The sequence below is a fragment of the Alligator mississippiensis genome, chromosome 10, assembly GCF_030867095.1.
Source record: "Alligator mississippiensis isolate rAllMis1 chromosome 10, rAllMis1, whole genome shotgun sequence".
In the NCBI taxonomy this organism is placed as follows: domain Eukaryota; kingdom Metazoa; phylum Chordata; order Crocodylia; family Alligatoridae; genus Alligator; species Alligator mississippiensis.
The window spans coordinates 15,381,585-15,387,586 of record NC_081833.1 but is presented as its reverse complement, the minus strand read 5'-3'; the positions used below and the strand labels follow the sequence as shown (position 1 = coordinate 15,387,586).

At 48.4% G+C, this 6,002-nt stretch overlaps 1 long non-coding RNA gene across 2 annotated transcripts; it reads left to right on the top strand.

Moving 5' to 3' along the window:
- The first annotated feature begins 114 nt into the window (after positions 1-114).
- On the top strand, positions 115-3,341 carry LOC109281023 (uncharacterized). Of its 2 annotated transcripts, XR_002087535.2 has the most exons (3): positions 115-204; positions 417-692; positions 1,602-3,341. It is a non-coding gene; the product is annotated as an uncharacterized LOC109281023 (long non-coding RNA). The 2 variants fall into 2 exon arrangements; XR_002087534.2 differs by lacking the exon at positions 115-204 and having other exon boundaries at positions 365-692.
- Positions 3,342-6,002: the final 2,661 nt, after the last annotated feature.

The window sequence follows — 6,002 nt, the reverse complement described above, 5'->3', positions numbered from 1 at the left end:
CTGGCCTCCGCGGGCCGGGCGGCAAGAGCCGGCTCTGCCAGGACGCGGCCGCTGCGGGCGGGGCCGTAACGCGGGCGGGAATCGGGCGCGACGGAAGCACACGGGGCTCGCCCTCCCTCCCTCCCTCCCTCCCTGGGCTGCGGCTGGACGAGCCCAGGTCCCTGCCAGCTCGGTGTAGATCATTGCTGTGGTGAAAGGCCGGGGGTAGGTGGGCCGCGGACACCTCGTGCAGCCCCAGGGGGCAAGAGCGGGTGGATCAGGTTCCGTATCGGGGGTACACGTGTTTCCTGACACGTTATAAACCCCCGGCAGAGGTGGGGGGGATAGCAGCCTGGTCCAGCACGTAGTAGTTCCTCATGGGGGGGGGGGGAAAAATCTTGCAACTTCCCTTGAAATACTTCCCTTGGAGTTCACAGAGATGTCCTAGGATGCTACTCGTCTGCAGGGACTTCCGGCCCGTTTTTGTCCCGACAGCTGCTTGCAGCGCTGATCCATGGTTTCGCACCTGTTAGCAGCGTTGCACAGCGTTGTCCTGACACCAGGTGAAACGCTCCGGTTTGGGCTCAGCTTTGCTCTGAATTCTTCGGGCAGCGAGACCCCGAGCCCCTGAAGCTGGAAGTGCTTGTCGCCCAGGACGAGCAGAGACCCCTTGGGCTCGACACCGTTGGGCAGCACAGAGCTAGCTATCCGTGGTAAGTCTAATTGTCGAACTCTGTAACTGTTCAGCATTTGTGCCCAAAGGCTCCTCTGACTGTTGCTGTCTGCTCCCCTCCACTGAGCTCTACAGATCCCCCATGATGTGGAGGACTGAAACACAGATTGGGTGGACCAGCCAGCCTGTAATTGAGGCAATATCAAGTATTTGAACGCTCAAATTTTACAAGACTTTGGGCGTCCCCTGAGACATTCTGAAAACCAAGGCTTTGCTATACATAACATCTTCTAGGTTGGCCTCTCCCCTAATGCCTCCCACATACCCTGACAGGATTTGAAAAGAAAGCTACTTCCAAAGAGACCCTTGCCTGCAGATTTAAGATACTGGGGACACGCTTGAATGCTTCAAAACAGAAAACCTTAAGATCCATAGGCAGACAGTAAAGCCCTCTCTCCCAGACTACCTGCCCACACCTCTAATGCTTATTATACAAGGAAGTAAAAGGAGCAGACTTTTCTTTCACAGACATACTGGGGAAGTGAGATTTGTACCTGTAAGTAGTATGCTCAGTCCAGTCACACTAGATGCTTTCTTTGGTTTGCCCCAATTTTAAAAGAATCCGTTTTGTTTTTTTCCCATTGGAAACATTTAATACTTGAACACCTCCGGTGGCCTCTGGGTTCTGCTTTTTACTCACCTTGCCTTGTCTGCAGCTGTGACCTCAGTGTTGATCTAGAGATGAAATTCAATAGACCTTGACCAGGAAGTGCCTAAGGCTTCTTAGGCTGAGCTAGGGAGGAACAATTGTTGGTACAGATGAGTGTGCTAGGAAAGCACAACTTGGATCACAGACTGCCATTCACTTGGATCCAGGCCAATCCTATATTGGGCTGCATGTAAGATCCTATTTCTTTAGGCCTTTAACTACTTCTTTTCTTCATTTCAGAGGGAAAAAGCACATTTCCTTGATTGTAACTGAAAGGAGTATGCAGATAGCCTCTGATCATGTTGAGAAGAACCCATCAGCAGCATGTGTTCTCAGCCGTGAAAGCAGATCAAGTCTTGACACACTGAGCCACATCTGAGCTGTTAACGTCGTAAATTTTCAGACTGTTGCTTCACTTTCCCTTTCCAAGGCCTCCATACCTATGTCAGAAGTAGTGAGTCCAAGAGTTTCTGGTGCTTAGACTTGATTTTTTTTTGTCGCAGGCCAAATTAGTCAAATGAGTTCCAAATTCCATCTGTTGAGCAGAGCTCACTTGTTCAGGTCCATGTGGTTTTGCCACCAGCAAGTATCTTTCCTCCCAGACTCTTCAGCCTGGGGCTTCAGATACTCTCAAATCCATGGCAAGTATTTTACATGCAAGCCCCAAGCCTGGAGGTCTTGGGGTTCAGATGCTCCCAAATCTCACTTGCCCCTAGCCAAAAGGTCAAAGGAGCAAGAACACAATGGAGGTATTCTACTGTTGGTTATAGGACCTCACTAAAACTTGGCTGCATTTAAACAAACCCCATTTGGCAGGTTTACCCTGAAACCACAACTCTTTCTGGGAGAATTCCTGGATAAAGAAACCCAGCTGTCTGTGAGTTCCTGCAAATGCTGATGTTTTGAGTCATTAAATCCACAAAAGAGACTTAATGCATATGCAAACCTCAGAGGGCCGGAGATGAGGCATGGATACACCCAGAAAACAGTCATGCATAATCGGGGAGGAAGAAACACCAGTCACTGGAAAGTGGCTTCTGAAAGGAATGCATCTTGTGAGCAAGCTTCCCACAAAGGAAATGACTATCTTGTTCTGAGGATGAAACTCCAAATGCTCTAGAAACCTCAGCTGCCAACATCAAAAGGGCAGTATCCACAGAGTCTCCAATTTCAGGGAGGCCCCGCCTGGCTTAGGAAATTACTCCATTGGCAAACACAGTCAATAGCAATGGGTCCTTCAGAATCAATCTTGAAATGTGTGTGTCTGCTAATGTAAAAGTGATACAGTCCCACCTTTCTCCTGTAAGTACCCCAGCACTTTACATAAGCGTGCAGACATTACCACCCCATTTATGGATAGGAACACGGATGGGACAAGGTGAGCAGGAATAGTTCTGCTACAGATAATGGACATCTGATTTGCTTAAAATTAAGCATGTGTTCAAGAGATGTGCTGAACTGGTGCCTGAGCTTGTAAACTTCTATAATCAGGGATCCTGTATTTTATGTGTATTGGGAAGCACCTAATGCTCCATTGGGCACTGTACTTATTTGTGTATCCACACGCGCATGCACGCACGCACGCACACACACACACACACAAATATACACACATAAATATAAGTACAAATAAATATTGCAACATAGCTATAATTAAAAAAATAACTATTTCAGCTGAGCAGTGAACTGTAGAATCAATGGCTCTGAGTTTCATGTGGAAGGCACTCGGTACAGTTTAGGGCAGTACAGTAATCAAACTTTGCAAGCAGAAATAGACAGAATGACAGGTCTACCTGTTAAAGTGGGAAAGAAGTTGGAGCAATTATCAGCTAAGCATGTGACACAGCTAAAATACACTGTGTCTATGCTAAGATTCCTGTAAAAAAGCACCTGTGTGTTCTTTATAGTTTAATTCCCTGGACTGTTCATTACATTTGGTGTGTTGTTTGTCAACACACAATTAAATACTGATAGAAATGATCAACAGAGTGGTCATTAGCCGCTAATAAGTTGTGAGATTTTTAATACTTTTTTGTTATGATCTTGAAAAGTTACACTCCTGAATCTCATGCTGCAGGGTCTAGAAGTTATTGGTTTGCACAAGATAGAAATGTATGATTCCAGGTCTGATCAAGCTTTTAATTACAAGCAATTCCACAAAGGGCTGCAATTAGTAGCAGGACTTGCTTTGTGACAGTGATGCTGCCTCTGATTTTCAGAGTAGAACCAGGACACTCATTTTCTGAGTGGGATGCACCAGGCAGTGCTCAAACAACTGGGAAGGTGAAAATAAATAGGGTTTTGATGAAAGTACAGGGCAGGGAGCCGGGAGACCTCAGTTCTATTCCCAGCTGTCAGAAGCGTGGAAGAAATCTTAGGGAGGACACTGAGTTTTCCTGTTGCTTACTGCCTCCATCTACAGCATGAAGATGATAATCACCTCACAACACAGTGGGAACATTTCCTTCAGTACTACTGGTGCAGTGTTTGAGACCCTCAGGTTAAAGGTGCAGTGGGAGAATGCAAATGCCTAGAAGCAGAGCTGTGCGCCCTATCATAGCTATTCTGCATGCAGAATGAACGTCTCTGGGACCTTATTTCAATCACGGTCACCTTGAGTGTATAAAGTCTTAGGTTGGGAGGCACCAAGTTATCCATCAGACTGATCATGTCTGAGTTAGTTTTATTACCCGGCTTCTGCGGTGTGCCTCTGTTAAGTCCTTACCTGGCTTTGTCTGCTTCTGTGTGGCAGTATGATTGTTCACAGCTTGCAAGTTCTATCCAGCCCATTTATTTGCTGTTTCCACTTGAGTTTCCAAGGTAATAAGTTTTGAAGAAATCCCCCCCCCCACCCCCCCAATCCCCTTACTGTGGTATTCAAAAAGGATCCAGTTTGACTAAATCCTGTTTTGTGAGTTAGGTCCCTTGAAGGTTTCTTGCCTGGGAAGATAATGACAGTGGCCGGCTGTTTCCTCTGCTCATGTGCACTTTGTGTTTGATGAGGTGAATAATTTCTGAAGCATGAATGTGCTCTTGCCAGCTCTTTCAGTGGGCCAGAGAGGCCTATGTCTCCTCCTCTCTGTCAAGTAGTATCATTTACAGACCTCCTTTCACTCACACAGGCTCCGTTCCATCACTGCCTTGGTGTAAAGGACTTAACTCAATGAATTTATATGCTAAGGAGGCCAAAGAAAGTCTAAGCTCTCATAACCTCATTGCAGAGCCACTGGCGCTCATTGCAGAGCCACTGGCGGGAATATTTGAACGCTTGTGGCGCACGGGCCAAGTCCCGGAGGACTGGAAAAGGGGTAACATGGTCCCCATTTTCAAAAAGGGGAGGAAGGAGGACCCGGGCAACTATAGGCCGGTCAGTCTCACCTCCATCCTTGGTAAAGTCTTTGAAAAAATTATCAAGGCTCACATTTGTGAGAGCCCGGCAGGGCAAATTATGCTGAGGGGAAACCAGCATGGGTTTGTGGCAGGCAGATCGTGCCTGACCAATCTAGTCTCTTTTTATGACCAGGTTACGAAACACCTGGACACAGGAGGAGGGGTGGATGTCGTATACTTAGACTTCAGGAAGGCCTTCGATACGGTATCCCACCCCATACTGGTGAACAAGTTAAGAGGCTGTGATGTGGATGACTGCACAGTCCGGTGGGTGGCGAATTGGCTAGAGGGTCGCACCCAAAGAGTCGTGGTAGATGGGTCGGTCTCGACCTGGAAGGGTGTGGGCAGTGGGGTCCCGCAGGGCTCGGTCCTGGGACCGATACTCTTTAATGTCTTCATCAGCGACTTGGACGAGGGAGTGAAGTGTACTCTGTCCAAGTTTGCAGATGACACAAAGCTATGGGGAGAAGTGGACACACCGGAGGGCAGGGAACAGCTGCAGGCAGACCTGGATAGGTTGGACAAGTGGGCAGAAAACAACAGGATGCAGTTCAACAAGGAGAAATGCAAAGTGCTGCACCTAGGGAGGAAAAATGTCCAGCACACCTACAGCCTAGGGAATGACCTGCTGGGTGGCACGGAGGTGGAAAGGGATCTTGGAGTCCTAGTGGACTCCAAGATGAACATGAGCCGGCAGTGTGACGAAGCCATCAGAAAAGCCAATGGCACTTTATCGTGCATCAGCAGATGCGTGACGAATAGGTCCAGGGAGGTGATACTTCCCCTCTATAGGGCGTTGGTCAGACCGCAGTTGGAGTACTGCGTGCAATTCTGGGCGCCGCACTTCAAGAGGGATGCGGATAACCTGGAGAGGGTACAGAGAAGGGCAACTCGTATGGTCAAGGGCCTGCAGACCAAGCCCTACGAGGAGAGACTAGAGAAACTGGACCTTTTCAGCCTCCGCGAGAGAAGGTTGAGAGGCGACCTTGTGGCTGCCTATAAGTTCATCACGGGGGCACAGAAGGGAATTGGTGAGGATTTATTCACCAAGGCGCCCCCGGGGGTTACAAGAAACAATGGCCGCAAGGTAGCAGAGAGCAGATTTAGATTGGACATTAGGAAGAACTTTTTCACAGTTCGAGTGGCCAAGGTCTGGAACGGGCTCCCAAGGGAGGTGGTGCTCTCCCCTACCCTGGGGGTCTTCAAGAGGAGGTTGGACGAGTATCTAGCTGGGGTCATCTAGACCCAGCA